We start from the raw sequence: 16,875 nt of genomic DNA, 5'->3' as shown, positions 1-16,875 counted from the left end.
AGAACAAACTGTATGTTCTTGAAACACCAGTCCCTGATGAACCCATCAATCAGCAAACTGTTGCATATAGAAACTATGCAAAGCACTTTGATGACTCTATGAAAGTCTCATGTTTAATGTTAGCATCCATGATTCCTGAACTTCAAAGGACCATGGATCACATGATGGCATATGAGATGAATGAGCACCTGGTTGAAATGTTCCAACAGAAGGCTTGTCATGTGAGGTTTGATGTGATGAGATCACTCATAACCACTCGTATGCAAGAGGGTACATCAGTTAGCGCTCATGTGCTAAAAATGAAGGCATATGTTGAACACTTGGCTCGTCTGGAATCCCCCTTGAGTGATGAATTAGCTGGGATATCATTCTCAACTCATTACCTAAGTCATATGATCAGTTCACTATGAACTACAATATGAATTGGATGGAGAAGACACTTGCAGAACTGCATCACATGCTCAAAACTGCTGAGGTGAATATACCCAGCAAGACTGCACCAGTGTTAATGATCAAGGAGGGTCATGTTAAGAAACCTAACACCAAGAAAAAGGGCAAGCAGGGCAAAGGGAAGGGCAAAGGCAAATTAGTTGCAAGCAAGAAGCCTCAGAAGGATGCCAAGTGTTTTCATTGTAATGAAATTGGGCACTGGAAGAGGAACTGTGCTAAGTATTTAGCTGAACTGAAGCAAGCCAAGGCTTCAGGAGGAGAGTCCTCAGGTATATATGTTATTGAAATCTTTTCTTTTTCTGGCAAAACATGGGTGTTTGACACAGGATGTGGTTTTCACATTTGTAATGCTTTGCAGGGACTACGAAAGATTAAGAAGCTGAAACAAGGCGACTTGGAGGTCCATGTTGGCAATGGACAAAGAGTTGCTGTGAAGGTGATTGGAGAATATGTTCTTTTACTTCCTTCTGGTTTAGAACTTGTTTTGAACAATGTTTATTTTATTCCTAGTGTTACTAGAAATATTGTTTCGGTTTCTGCTTTGCATGGACAAGGTTTCAATTATCATTTTAATGGTGAATTTATTTCTACTTATTTTATGATGTATTTTACTTTGATGCAAAACCAAACAATGGAATCTATGAGATAGAAATCCAAAACAATAACATATTATACAACATCTCCCATAAACATCTCCCATAAACGTAATAAGTTATAGACTTGGTCACATAAGCGAGAACCGTGTTAAACAACTTAAAACCGCAGGAATCTTAGATTCTAAGGGTTCAGAAACGTTTGGTAAATGCGATCATACTTAAGTGGAAAGTTAACAAAAGCACCTTTTTCAAATGTTGGAGAAAGAGCTAATGATCTGTTGGGACTTGTACATACAGATGTATGTGGTCCATTCAAAACTAAGTCAAGACATGGAGAAAGATACTTTGTTACATTCACTGATGATTTCAGTAGATATGGTTATGTTTATCTTATGAACTATAAACATGAGACATTTGAAAAGTTCAAGGAGTACCAAAACGAAGTAGAGAATCAGCTAAATAGAACTATTAAGATGCTTCGATCAGGTCGAGGCGGTGAATATCTTAGTCAGGAGTTCATCGACCATCTAAAGGATTGTGGAATAGTTTCACAGCTCACTCCACCTGGAACGTCACAACATAATTGTGTGTCTGAACGGAGAAATCGAACTCTATTAGATATGGTTCGATCAATGATGTGTCGAGCAACCCTCCCACGCTCCTTTTGGAGTTCTGCTCTGGAAACTGCCGCAAAACTTGTGAATATAGCTCCAACGAAGAAGGTTGACAAAACGCCTTATGAGATATGGCATGGAAATAAACCAAAAGTATCTTATCTCAAGGTCTGGGGATGTAACGCTTATGTCACTCTAGAATCTTCGGATAAACTAGATCCTAGAGGCGAAAAAGTGGTTTTCGTCGGATACGCTAAAAGGATCGGTTACCTTTTCTACCACCCCATTGAAAATAAGATTTTCACAAAACGCAGAGGCACTTTCTTGGAGGAAGAGCTTCTGGCAAGAGGGGTTGGAGAAAACCATGTGGATCTTGAAGAAATTCGAGAATCACAAGTGACTGAACCAGTTGTTCAGACAGAACCAGAAGTAACTGATCCAGTTGTTGAAGTTGAGCCTCAGAGGACTCAAGAAACAACAGAAACACCAAGTGTTCGAAAAAGTATTAGGGATCGTCGTGCCCCTGAAAGGTATGACGATATCTTCATGATTGATGAAGCTGAACCTGCTACTTATAAAGATGCAATGTTGGATTCAGAATCCAAGAAATGGCAAGAAGCCATGAATGCAGAGATGCAATCCATGTATGATAACCAAGTCTGGGATTTGGTTGATCTTCCTACCGAAGGTCAGACTGTAGGAAACAAATGGATCTTCAAGAAGAAGACCGACATGGATGGAAATGTGCAAACTTACAAAGCAAGGCTTGTAGCAAAAGGGTTCACTCAGACTCAAGGAATTGATTATGAGGAAACTTTCTCGCCAGTAGCCATGCTTAAGTCTATTAGAATTCTACTTGCCATTGCTGCATATTATGACTATGAGATATGGCAAATGGATGTCAAGACTGCGTTCCTTAATGGACACTTACTTGAAGATGTCTATATGGTTCAACCTGAAGGTTTTGTCGATCCAAATAATCCTTATAAGGTGTGCAAGCTAAATAAATCCATCTATGGATGAAGCAAGCATCTCGCAGCTGGAATCTTCGTTTTGATCAGAAAATTAAAGAGTTTGGCTTCATTAAAAACGAAGATGAACCGTGTGTTTACAAGAAATCTAGTGGGAGCTATATCACTTTTCTAATTTTGTATGTAGATGGCATATTAATCATTGGAAACAATATCCCTGTGCTAAAAGAAGTTAAGGCTTGGTTAGGAAAATGTTTCGCAATGAAAGATCTTGGTGAAGCCGCTTATATTCTAGGAATAAAGATTTATAGAGATAGGTCAAAGCGGTTATTAGGTTTAAGTCAAAGTACATATATTGATAAGGTCATACGACGCTTCTCAATGCAGACTCAAAAAGGGGGCTCTTACCCATGGCACATGGAACCATTCTTAATGGTGAGCAGTGTGCTAAGGCCGACGAGGAAAAGAAGAAAATGGAAAGAGTTCCATATGCTTCTATTATCGGTTCCATCATGTACGCCATGTTATGTACTAGACCTGATGTCTCGTATGCTCTTAGCATGACGAGTAGATATCAACAGAATCCAGGAAAGAGTCACTGGGGCGCAGTGAAGAACATTCTGAAGTACTTAAGAAGGACTAAGGACATGTTCTTAATATATGGAGGACTAGATGAGGAGCTATTAGTTAAGTGTTATACTGATGCAAGTTTCAAGACTGATCATGACGATTCAAGATCACAGACGGGATATGTTTTCATTCTGAATGGTGGGGTTGTTACTTGGAAGAGCTCGAAGCAAAGTGTGGTTGCTCAATCCACCTGTGAATAAGAATACAATGCTGCATCGGATGCTGCTCAGGAGGCTGCCTGGATGAAGAAGTTCATTACTGATCTCGACGTTGTGCCTAGCATAAAGAAACCAATCGAGATGTTGTGTGACAATACTGGTGCCATTGCTCTTGCAAAGGAACCAAGGTCACATCAAACCACAAGGCATATACTAAGAAAATTCCACTATATTAGAGAGATAATAGAGCGTGGAGACATCGTAATAAGCAAAGTTCATACGGATCTAAATATGGCTGACCCCATTACTAAGCCTCTACCTCAAGCTAAACATGAGGAGCATGCTGAAAAAATAGGGGTTAGATTTGCTAGACAGTGGGCATGATCTGTAGTTAGTATTGGTGTTTTAATTTTGAACTACAACAGTTACATTAAAATAGTTATTTGATTTATTGGTTAAATGCAAGTTTAATTATTTTGTAACTGTGTTCGTTATTTGTATGTTTATATCCTTGAATAAGCGTATTCTCAAATATCCGTAGTCGATCAAATTACATGGGAATGAATTTGAATGTAAGACTATTGTGAATTGAGATGGTTGTATTCATGAGATGAATAACTCAAGAGTTTGAGAATCAAAATTCACAGATATCACTAGGGAATGATATTGGATGTGACTCGCTTCAAAACGATCTCCATGGATCTAAGTCATGAGATTTTTTTATATTGATATGTTCAATTTGTCCTTTTTCCTTAGGCACATATTAAACTACATCGATCAAGGACAATCTTTGATGTTATCTAACACTATCCTGAAACATGGGTAGTAATCCGGGTAGCGTTGGGAGGAATCCAAGGTTAAGTGGGAGTTGTATGATGCTGATAGAATTTTGTACTTATATGGAATTAGAAGTTTAGACATTCTGGCGCCCTCGTTAACTCAAAGTGGAATAAACGCATGGCCACGCTCGGACTAAAAGTAGTTTGTTAGACCACTTTGAATTAAAGACGAGAATAGAGAATGGTTGATCACTATATAAGAATGAATGATCCATGCCTTATGATCAAGGAATGTTCTATACAGAAGGGACTTATTGATAGAATTATCAGGGCTATAGTATTTGGTTAAGTAAAGTGTTACTTGAACGCAAAATAACTAGTTGACGACTGTAAAGTGTCATGCCGTGTTAAGAGCAGTGCGATGCAACTAGGCGTCCAACTCTGCACACGTTGACTCATTTAATTAAAATCGTCCAAGTGGGAGATTGTTGGATATATGTATGTCCGACCTTAATTAAAGTCAACGTAACTAACTCGGTACGATCCGAAGAGTTACACGTTGGTACACGAATCGTATATGTTCACTAGTAGGTAGATTATTATTTATGAAATAATAATAGTTTAAACCTGAGGGACTTAATATTAATTAGATTATTATTAAGAGGATTATAATTGTATAATCTTAAAGGGCCTTAATGTAAGATTGGGTTTTATAAAAGGATGTTTAAGGTGGAAACCCTAGATACACTTTTATAAAACACAAAACCCTAGCCACCCTCCTAAGCTTGGCCGCCACTCTTTTGCCGTCGACCAAGCATCGCTGCCGCCTCCTTCTTTGGCCGGTTCTACTCTTGGGTATCTTGTGCTCGGTTATGAACTTCCTACTAGCGAGGATTCGTTGTAACCCGCGTGTTACAATTCCAGTGTAGTCGTCAAAGGTTGATTACTAAAACCCTCTATGGTTGTTTATTCCGTTTAATTGTTTATACGCGTATAACCTTGATTCTGATTGGGAATATTTATTAATCGGATTAATAAATCAAATTTATATAATCGGCTTTTGGTAAATTATATAAACCGCTTCCGCTAATATTTTGATACCATGATTCCCAACATTGTAGAAAGTGGGTTTCGACCCAATCATGAATCCAAGTAGAAATTAGTGTAATTGTGAGTTAGGATTACACAATAGAATAAGAATTTTGTTTGAATTTGGTTATTTGAATGATTTGAAGCATATACCCCTTTGATGTAAAAAGTATGATGAACATGATGATCAAGTAATTGCAAATAGGTGTAATTTTGATGTATGATCTTGTATGTAATAGATAGATTTAGATAAGTTGAGGTAGGATGAAAGAAATGTATGAACATGATTGAATTTGATAACCTATGATGTCATAAGTAGAACTATGCTTTGATCACCTGTACCTTATGCTTTGTTGTTGTTATGCACACCAAGTGTTTAATGAAAGGCTTTAATTAAGAATTTAGCAATATTGGTCGTAAACCTTATGTAATGATCATGATTTAAATGTGCTTATCAAGTAGGCGTTAATTTATATGATGTCTTATCAAAGGATGTATGTAAATGAGCACAAGAAATAAATTCTAAGTACAAATGGTTATGTACAGGTGTAAAGGAAGAAAGTTCAAGTCGCGCGGAGCAACAAGGGAATCAAGAACGAGGTACGCTACTTGTACGATTATGGGTTTTATAATAGCCTCGTTTATCATTATCTATTGTGACAATTGTAATCGATAAAAGAAGGATCATGTATAAGACTCATTATGAATGGGTCGAATAAATTACAATGATATGCAAGAGAATGAATATGTATTAGACCCTCATGAACGGGTCGAACAAACTAGAATGAAAGTGTAAAGAATGATTGTATGGTGATTATACCATGAACGGATTCAAGTAAAACAATGTTGGTACTGGTTAACCAACGAACATGTAAGGTTACGCTAATGGCATATTTGTCATATTATCGTGATTTAAAATCTTATGTTATTAGGAAAGGATTAAGTTTAAATGTTATTAACTCTTGATGTTGTGATGTAGGTAAAACTCAAGTTTAGATGGTCATGCTTCGCTCGGATTGAACACACTTCAAATACCCTCCATGCGCTTCCCCAATTTTTGTAAAGATGTTAACGGGTCAAAATACTTTTGTTACAAATAGCTTATGTTTAGTTGTTAAACTATAACCCTTAAATATGCTATGTCTTTTGTAAATCCTAGTTGGTTGTAAATGTTTAGAACGGAATGGTTTTTGTATGGACAATTAAGTTTGTTCTAATGGTATGTAAAAAGTTTAAATTGGGTCGTGATTTTGTCGTTAAAGTATTGATTTTTGACCATATTTGAAATCGGGCGTTACAAGATGGTATCAGAGCCTAGGTTTGAGAGATTTATGTACCAAGTGCTTGAACTCAAACTGAAAGCTCGTATGTAGTGTGTGTTCGTTTCGAGGTGCGAAGCAAGTAAGTGCATTTAAAGTTTTAGAATTTTTTCATAACAAATGATTATGTTACGGGATAGTTATGAAATGTTACGAGATGTTACGGGATGGTTACGGGATGTTACGGGATGTTATGGGATGGTTACGGGATGTTACGGAAGGTTATGGGTGGATACAGGTCATTTCGGAATGTTTTGGGTCAGTTTGGGTTGGAACGGGGCTTGCAAACGGGTCAAACAAGCGAAAACAAGGCCAAACAGCGTCAGCAACACAGGGGAGGCGTCGCCGACGCCCCTAGGTGCGTAGCCGACGCCCTTGTTACCTCTGACGTGTAAAATGATTGTCTACGCGAAATTTACCCGATGCGCATATGTAGGAGGCATAGCCGACGCCCCCATGTGTGTTGCCGACGCCCAGAACTGTCCAAAATGTTGTTTAAGTTATTTATCCCACGATAAGTTCCGTACCTTCCGAAACTCGTCCCGTAACCCTTAAAGAGGCCCCAAAAGGTGAAAATAACCAATAGAGAGTATGTAAGTTAGTTAAACTATGAAAAAGTATGTTGGGAACATGCTGATTCTAAAAGAATGACAAGAAAGTACAAAATAATAAGTCCTTCAACTTATTGATGACACGGAATATATGTGACCGATTCGAATGAACTATAGAATGAATGTATAAGTATGAATTATGATGGCAATGGTTAAAAATAACCATGATAAAGTTAACAAATGAAATTGCTAATAAAAGAAAGGTATGACTGTGTAGATGGCGGATAATAGAGACATGAATGATGACGAAGTGACACGTCAAGAACTAGTGAAAACCATGATTTCGGAAGAAGTTGGGAAGGCAATTGAGGCAAATATCCCTCGGCTAGCCCAAGAAGTAGAGAGTCATGTGCTGGAAATGGTGGAAACGATGATGGCAAGCAAGATGGCTGAGCTAAAAGGAATGATTGGCGAGATACAAGAAAAGAAAGGAACTCGTAGATGCACGTACAAGTAATTCATGGCTTGTAATCCTTTACCCTACACGGGGGAGATTGATCCTATAGCATGTCAAAGGTGGATCGCAACTACGGAGGCGGTGTTTGTAAGAAGTCATTGTGAGAAGGAAGATCAAGTAATGTTTGCGACGGGATTATTCCAAATTCAAGCTAAAGATTGGTGGGATGTATATTGTAAAGAGATGGGGGAAGATAAAATTCAAGCCTTGACGTCGCAAGAGTTCAAGGAACCTTTCTTAAAATATCACTATCCGTAATCCACCATTGACAGAATCCAAGAAGATTTTCTACATCTTCGCCAAAAAGATGAATCAATTGATGAAATCACCAATACTTTTCTCGACAAGCTGAAATTTTGTCGAGAAATAGTGGGAACAGAAAGAATGAAGATAATTCATTATCATGACATGTTGAAGGCCGAGTATCGAGAGTTCATAACTCCCTCTAAATGTGAAACCTTGAAGGAGCTCATCAGTTGGGCCCGGGATAGGGAAATCGAACTGAAACAACAACTTGAAAGGGGTGAGAAGAGAACATCTAAGAATTTCCCCAACTCAAGCCCGTCAAAGAAGCAGAAATTTCAAGATCACGACAAGAAAGATAAAACGAAGGGTAGCATTCCCAAATGCAAGACTTGTGGGAAGTTACAGATGGGGGAGTGCCTAAAGTTAAGAAATGATGTTATAATTGTGGTCAAGAAGGACAGCACACTGTAAGTGTCCTAATCCCACTAGAACATGTTATAACTACTTTCAATCGGGTCTTGTTAAGGCCGAATGCTACAAGCTTCAACAGAAGACCGACAAGGAAGGAATAAAGGAGGAAGCCCCAAAGGCTAAGGGAAGGGTGTTTCAGATTTCAACTGAAGAAGCGAAGGACCACCCGAATGTTGTATCAGGTATATTCTTATTGAACTCGATACCTGCGTATGTATTATTTGATACATGGGCTAGTAGATCGTTTGTATCAAGTGAATTAGCATCTCACCCCTCTTTTAAAATCGAAAGGATGCTTGTACCCTTAGAAGTAGAGATAGCGGATAGTAAGAGTTATTTGTTGCATGAAGTATGTAGAAATTGCAAAATCATCATAGAAGAGGAGAGGTTTACCATTGATCTTATTCCTATGGTATTGGGAGAATTCAAGGTTGTGATTGGCATGGATTGGCTAGCCAAACATCATGCCGAAATTTGATGCGAGAGAAAGGTTATTCATGTATTAGCACCCGAGGGGAAACAAGTATGTATATAAGGTGAAAGAAATGTTGATTCGAAGCTTTGATCTATAATTCAAGCATTCAAGTATGGACAAAATAGAAGAAAGGCATTCCTATCTTACATGATAGATACCAACCAAGGCACTCCAAGGTTAGAAGATGTCGAAGTTGTGAACGATTTTCTTGATGTATTTCCGAAAGATTTACCGGGACCTCCACCGGAGCGCGAGGTAGACTTCAAGATTGAATTATACCCCGATGCCAAACTCGTAGCCAAAGCTCCTTATAGGTTAGACCCGACCGAAATGCGAGAGTTAATGGTTCAAATACAAGAATTACTCGATAAGGGTTTTATACGCCCGAGCGTATCTGATGTGCGTTAGGTGTATTATGTTTTAGGTATATATTTTAAGCCCTTTTTACACGATATTCACTAACACTAAACACACATATGGGCAAGTACACCCATCGTGGACTTAGTATAGTGTTGGTAAGATACCGAGGTCGTCCAAGGACACAAGAGCTTTTAGTACCGATTTATCCTCAACGTCTAATCAAATCAAAATGTTAGAAAAAGATTTTTAAACTAGAAAAACGAAACTAACTAAAATGTTGAAAAAGAAAATAAAAGTAAAAACAGATAGACAAGATGAATCACTTGGATCCGACTCGTGTGTAGTGTAACCTTTGATTATTTTCGCACTTTTGCACTTGTTTAAGAGATTATCTTAGTTATTGTAGTAGGCCCCTCTTTTGAAGGTGACGTTACCCTCAACCCAGTAGTTTGAGTCAGCAAGGATACAATCCTAAAGGGTCAGATTATTGAAAGATAATTAATTAAGTTATTAATGCATAATGTGGTAGGCCCCTCTTTTGAAGGCGACATTACCCTCGGCTAAGTAGTCTGAGTCAGCAGGGATACAGTCCTAAGTAGCCGGGTTAAAGTTTTAATAGTATTTTAACTTTTAAGGGGATCAAAGAGTTTGGACCCCCGCCATCCAATACCGTTGGGTATTGAAGGAGGTCCTACTAAATTTTACCCAGGTCCTTTGCAGGATCTATACACTGAACAATGGCAAGACTCTTACCAAACCGTTCCGTTAACCCCCAACCAGGTAGCCAACATAACTCCATACAGACCGTGGAGATATGAATGGTGAAAACCTTTTATTTTATATAGACAGTAAAATAATGCTAAGACACCACGGACAAACGATAAGGAAGAACCACATTCAACATAAGAAACTAGTAATTAAAGTCATTAATACAAAACCAATTAAAAAGTGCAAAAGATTAAAAATAAAAAGTATTACACTAAACACTTATCTTCACCAAGTGATGTAAGAGACTTAGGCAAACATGGCCTTTGATTGTCAAGAACTCTTACGATCAATCTTGGATCCCGAGATGACTCACACACTCTATGATGGACAATGGATGATGGTGGTGGATGATGGTGTTGTGATGGTGGTGGGTGGTGGGTGAAGTGTGAGAGAGGTGGTGTGCCAAGGGATCAGTTGCAATAGCTCCAAGCACTCCTATTTATAGGCTGAGTAGAAGCCTGGGCATGGCCCCGTGTCCATCCGAGTCTCTCTCTTCATTAATTGCAATTCGCAATTTCATTAAATGTGTCTGCAACAGTTGACCACGCCCCCGTGTCCGCTGAGCACGGCCCCGTGGTGGGCAGTAGAAGCTTCTATCACTTTGTCTTTTCTGCTGACACTTGGGCACGCCCCCGTGCTCACTGAGCACGGGGCGTGTTCAATCTTCTGTCTTCTTGTTTTGCTTTGGGAAGATGCTGTCGGAGGTCGGGCATGCCACGTTTGTTCCTTTTCTTGTATTTATGTTACATTTAGCTGTATTTTTGCTTCTTTTGTTAATTTGAGCTCGTTTAATCCTGAAAATACAAAAGGAATACAAAAGCACACTTTTTCCAACATTAGTACTAAAAAAGGGTTAGTTTTATGCCACAATTGATGTAATTTATATGTTGCATTTTGTGCACATCAAATACCCCCACACTTGAATCTTTGCTTGCCCTCAAGTAAAACTCTTTATAATGTGGCTTTTTCACTCCCAAATGGAATGGGTAGAAGAGAAGGTTTTTTGGACTTGTCATAGAGTGTCGGGATTTCCAAGATTCTTTATTTAAGTTTTATTTTTATTTATTTACAATCCTATTCGTCATGATTTATTAAAAACGTTTCATAAGATAAATTACTTATTAGGGCATAACATGCCTTTTTAAAATTCCATTTATATACAAGTTCACATAGCTCACGGAGGATCACTTAACACTCGGCCGAAGGTGTATTTTTAGTGAATCACTCAAGAGCGGCATGGAACTTACTCCTACCATAGGCTTGCCAAGCAATCAATCCTCCTCCTTTTTAACTATGTACCTTTGTAAATATCAAGAGGACCTTTTGGGTGAAGGGTTAGGCTTGGGCTAAAGGTGGGTGGTTGGGTTAGTAAAAGGGCGAAAAGCGTAAAAAGCATCGGTTTTTTTTTTCAAAACTTTTTATTTTTCAATATTTTAATAATTTTTTTTATTTAATTTTTTTTAAAAGTCATAAGAAAAACCGAGCTTTGTTACTAAAAGAAAAGGGTTAAAATAAAAAGGGTTTAGGTGGGTAAAAAGGGTGATTGTTTTGGGTTAAGAAATGAAAAGGTTTAGGCTCAAAGGGGTTAACTAGGGGGATTTTGGGTAGGTAGTAAAAAATGGTGTAGAAAGAAAAAGCTTAGTCCTAATGCCTCCATCATTTACTTACTCGGGTTTAAGTTAGTAAGGACCGGGAATGCATTGTCGTGGAAAGTTCTAGAGTCGTACGAACCAAGCGGCTATTCACACAAGAAACGAAAAATGAGCATTTAGTGTAAAGATATGTATTTGTATGCTCGATAAAGGCTCAAAACTCACTTTTGTGGGAATGAGTTTTTATGTGATCAAGTATAAATAATCAAATTTTAACTAAGCTTGTCATACCGTTTCATAATTTTCTTATGTTGGTTCTTTTTATCACGACGTTATCGGTTGTAAAGTTTTTAAAATATAACCTTGTTAGAACTTGAAATTCCCAACTTAAACTTAGACATGTAAAAAAAATGAAATTTTTTTGAAAAAATGAAAACTTTTTGAAAAAATAAAAATTTTTTGAAAAAATTTGGAGTGATTAGCGGTTCCAATAGAGTTTTGTGTAAGGCTTGTTAATTAGGACTTGCAAGATTCAAAGTTTTAGCATCCCCCCCCCCCACACTTAAATTACACATTGTCCTCAATGTGTCCCAAAAATAAGTTTTAGGTTGATTGAATGTGTAAAAGGGTGTTAAAAGCAAAATTTTATGTTACTGGCACTCTGGACACGGCCCCGTGGTGACCGGTCACTTCCCCGTGTTCAGGCGCCAGTGACAAAATTTAGTAAAGAGAAATAGAAGCCTGGACACGAGGGCGTGTTCAGTGAACACGGCCCGTGTCCAGTTACCTGAAGTGGGCGATTTTTGCAGATTGTGCAGCACGGGGCCGTGTTGGGCGGACACGACCCGTGCTGAACATGTTGTAATGAAGAAATTTTTGTCGGATGGCCCTGTTTTCGGGCATGGGGTGATGTTTCTCGTTTCCCTTGTTATTCTAGACCATCCCGAGTGTGTTTTATTCCTGCAAATTAAAACTAAACTAAAAATTAATCTAAGTTAAACTAAGGATAGTTCCGCGGAATGCCTCCGTGGTGCGCCACGTTTATAAGGGTCCTTGCTAGACCCAAGGTGAGGTCATATATTTTCTGAGCGGGATGTTTTGCATCCGATGCTGCACCGTCGGAGAGCATCATCCAAACTCGAATCAATGACCTTCTTGTAATTGACCGGATCATCGTCCTCTACTCTCTTCCCACCTCCAAACTTCACTTCCTTATCCCCAAACTTCAAAGTAAGTGTTCCGTCATTCATGTCTACCATTGCTTATGCGGTGGCTAGAAATGGCCTCCCTAGTATGCGGGGAACTTTGGTGTCCTCTTCCATATCTAGTATGACAAAGTCGGCCGGGTAGACAAAATTGTCGACTTTAACCAATAGATTTTCAGTGACACCTTGTGGGTATTTGACGGATCTGTCAGCAAGTTGTATACTCATCTTCGTAGGGCTTGTTTTTCCTAGGCCGAGTCGTTTGAACATTGATGCAGGCATGAGGTTAATGCTAGCCCCAAGGTCGGCTAGTGCATTACGAACGGGGGATTCCTCGATCGAGCCAGGAATTGTGAAGCTCCCAGGATCAATCTTTTTTTGTGGGAGTTTATTGAGTACAAGGGCGGAGCATTCTTCGCCTAAGTAAACTAATTGCAATGATTCAATTTTCCTTTTATGAGTGAGGAAATCCCTCATGAATTTTGAGTATTTAGGCATTTGAGTTAGGACTTCGATAAAAGGAATATTAACATGCAATTGTTTTAGTAGATTTTCGAATTTTGCGAATTGCACCTTGGTCTTTTGACGAATTAACCTACCGGGGTATGGAACCGGAGGAGCCTTGGTAGGCTCTTGAATTAGAGGAGAAGTCTTCTCTTGTTGGTGCGGTGTTGTGCTTCCCTCAGTTGGCAGCGGTGGAGCTTCTTCGGAACCCACGATACGGTTTCTTAACATTATGAGATGGACTTGTGCTTTTGGGTTTGTTTCGGTATTACTTGGTAATGCGTCTTGTGGTCTCTCGGAGAAATTTTGAGCTAATTGATTTATTTGTTTTTCAATGTTTTGTATATTAGCTTGTTGATTTCTAAAATTCGATTCCAATTGTTGAAATCGATCCGAGTTTTTCTTTTCAGTGTCGGAGATGAGGCGAGATACAGTATCTTCAAGCCTTTCTCGTCCACCTTGTTGTTGAGGGAAATTTTGTGACTCATTTCTTGGTTGTTGAAAGTTTGTTCGTTGGTTTAGGCTTTGTTGGTTACTACTATTGTCGGGTTCTCTCCAACCAAGGTTAGGGTGGTTACGCCGTCCTTAGTTGTAGGTACCCGTTGGAGGACCTGACGGCCTAGGTCTATTATCAACGTAGTTTACCGACTCTGGTTGATCATATGTTTCTTTCATACAACTCCAATTTTCATGTGGCCTACCACACCCTTCACAAGCCATAACCGAGACCGTTTTTGTCATTTCTAACTTTTTGATTTTTGAAGAAAGGGCCTCGATTTAGGCTTGTAAAGAAGTGCTTTCATCAACCTTATGGGCGCCCAGGGCAATAAATTCATTGCCCCGGGAAGTGGGCCACTGAAAATTGGTTTGAACAATTTCCTCAATTTGATTGTATATATCATGTGGGCAGCGATTACCTAAAAGTCCCCCGGAGCTAGAGTCAAGTGTTTGTCTTGTGTGTGGCAACAACCCATTGTAGAAAGTGGATACTTGTTGCCATACCGCAAGACCGTGATGAGGACACTTTCGCAATAGCTCCTTGAACCTTTCCCAAGTTTCATATAAGGATTCCCCATCCTCTTGTGAATATGTATTAATTTCAGTCATTAATTTAGCCATTTTAGCAGGAGGGAAATACTTATATAGAAATTTTTGGGCTAGTTCATCCCAGGTGTTTACCGAACCAACTGGGAGGGCGTTGAGCCAAGCTTTTTCTCGGTCTTTTAGCGAAAATGGAAACATTCGAAGGCGAATGGCTTCATTTGATGCTCCATTGATCCGAAAGTTATCACATATTTCTAAGAATTAGTAATATGTAGATGGGGATCCTCGTCCGCAAGCCCATGGAAGGTTGCGGAGTTTTGAAACATTTGTATCAAATGTGGCCGAAGTTCGAATTTGTTAGCTTCAACATTCGATGCATTGATAGCGGCGCCGAGATTACCCATGGTGGGTCGTAGGTAATCCATGAGGGTACGTTGGTCCGCATTTGGAAGTGGGTCCCCCGAAACCTTCTCTTGGTTTTTAGCTTTAAGTTTTTTTCTGAGAAAGCGTTCGGGTTCCAAGTGGAGCTCATACACTACGTAGAAGGTTCAGATGTGGTGTCTGGTTCCAAGTCCTGCAATAAAAACAGAAAAGAATGTTTGTCAGGAAGTTCACCACGGCCCCGTGCTCAGTGAACACGGCCCGTGGTCGGAGATACAGCGATTGTTTTCCGGATCCCTGTTATTGGAAAGTTTGACACGACCCCGTGTTGCACCGACACGGCCCCGTGCTCAGCTCTCTGTAACTTGGAAAATAAAAACTGCCAGTCAACTTTGGACCCTTTTTGGTGACATTCCAGGTCTTGGTTTAACATGGAAAACCAATGGAAACATAGCTAAGGTCAATCCAAAGAAGTAGGGAAAAGAATCGAGTGAATCGGATAAGAAATGAGTGAGTTATGCTCACTATTGTAAGAAGGTATGAATCTGCTCGAATCTTCAAATTAGCAGCCAATTATAGGGATGTTGAGAGTGTTTTGAGTGATTAGCAAAGTGTCAAATTTTTGGAGAATGATGGGTTTTTATAGGGAATGATTAGGTTAGGTTGTGCTTGAGTATTTAATGTTAAAAAAAAAAGATTTAAAACTCAAAAAAACCTAAAATTCGCGCTAAAACGCGTGCTGAAAAGGGGTCTGGTCACTGATCAGGCCATTTAACGAGTGCATCAAGCTTTTAAGTGCTGGGTTCATTTCGATGTGAAGGCATAGCTCAGTTGTTCAGCGCGTGTTTGGGGGAAGCTTTTGACCCGGGTTCGATCCCCATTGTCAGCAGTTTTTTTATTATTATCTTCTTTTCTTGTTTTTACAATTTTAAACTTTTAACAATGTTCATAATAGCCCCTTGACTTTAATTTAGTAACTTAGTTATGTTATATTAAGAGGAAACCAACTTCATAACTCAAACTAACTAGGTTAGTTTGCTAGCTTTAAAATCTAATGAGAGTAACTAGATTATTAATAAAAATAAACTTTTTAAATAGCAAAATTAATTAATTAAATTAATTAAATAAAATAGGAAAGATAAATAACCATATTTATGAACGAATTTAAATTAGAATAAAAATCTTTAAACGATTATTCATTTCACGAAGCTTCTGAATCTCATTATTTTAAGAGTTTTAATTAGCTTATGAGTATCAAGTGTCGTGTCGATAAATAAAGAATCAAGACTCCTTGAATAATATTTCGTTCAAACGAGAATTTGATTAACAGTTGCATGTAAGAGTAATATGAATACACAGAATAGCTTCGTTTTCAATATGATCAATAGTCTCGAATTACCATTGAAACGAAAGTGGATTACGAAGGGAGTACATGTGTCTAAATATGGAAAGTACATCATGACTTGCTAAATATAAGAGAGTGCGAAAATGCGGAGCGTTACACTAAGGTAACTCACCTTCGTAACTAGGCTATAAAGCAAGTCTTAGTGCAATGGCAACATCGAAAGGGATCGGATCTTATATGGGAACTAGAAGATGAAATGCGGGAGCACTACTCGGCATTATTTGGTACGTATCTAGGTTTCAAGGACGAAACCTCTTTTAAGGGGGTAGACTTGTAACACCCAAAAAATGCGTAATTTAATTAAAAAAATTACCTAAATGTTCTAAGTATGTAATGCCATGACCTTAGTTGACTAACTAAGTTAAAGAAATGTAATGCTAATATAGAAAGAATGAAAGATTTTGTGCATTAATAAATAACAACTAGAACTTAAAGGGCTAAAGTTGTATATTTGAATGTTAAGTTTATTTTATAACAAATAAAACATAAAAACACACAATGTGTGTGTTCTGGAGTTCGACCAGAAGAAAGGAAGAACAAGGAAAACCCTTGTTTTCATAAATCATCTAGATTAGAAGGAGAATCAAAGTCAAATTTCATAAAATCATGAATCCAAGTGGAAATTAGTGTAATTGTGAGATAGGATTACACAATAGAATAAGAATTTTGTTTGAATTTCGTTATTTGAATGATTTGAAGCATATACCCATTTGATGTAAAAAGTATGATGAACATGATGATCAAGTAGTT

The 16,875-nt window shown here is 38.4% G+C and overlaps 1 long non-coding RNA gene and 1 other non-coding gene across 2 annotated transcripts; both read left to right on the top strand.

Moving 5' to 3' along the window:
- Window positions 1-605: 605 nt before the first annotated feature.
- Window positions 606-1,030, top strand: LOC110874102. The gene is made up of 2 exons (XR_002555641.2): window positions 606-719; window positions 809-1,030. It is a non-coding gene; the product is annotated as an uncharacterized LOC110874102 (long non-coding RNA).
- A 13,271-nt stretch (window positions 1,031-14,301) lies between these two features.
- LOC118482331 lies at window positions 14,302-14,408 on the top strand. Its single transcript, XR_004868374.1, has one exon. It is a non-coding gene; the product is annotated as a small nucleolar RNA R71 (small nucleolar RNA).
- Window positions 14,409-16,875: the final 2,467 nt, after the last annotated feature.

The sequence above is a fragment of the Helianthus annuus genome, chromosome 9 (assembly GCF_002127325.2).
Source record: "Helianthus annuus cultivar XRQ/B chromosome 9, HanXRQr2.0-SUNRISE, whole genome shotgun sequence".
NCBI lineage: Eukaryota > Viridiplantae > Streptophyta > Magnoliopsida > Asterales > Asteraceae > Helianthus > Helianthus annuus.
The sequence above is the reverse complement of the archived record's forward strand: the minus strand, read 5'-3'. Positions and strand labels throughout refer to the sequence as shown.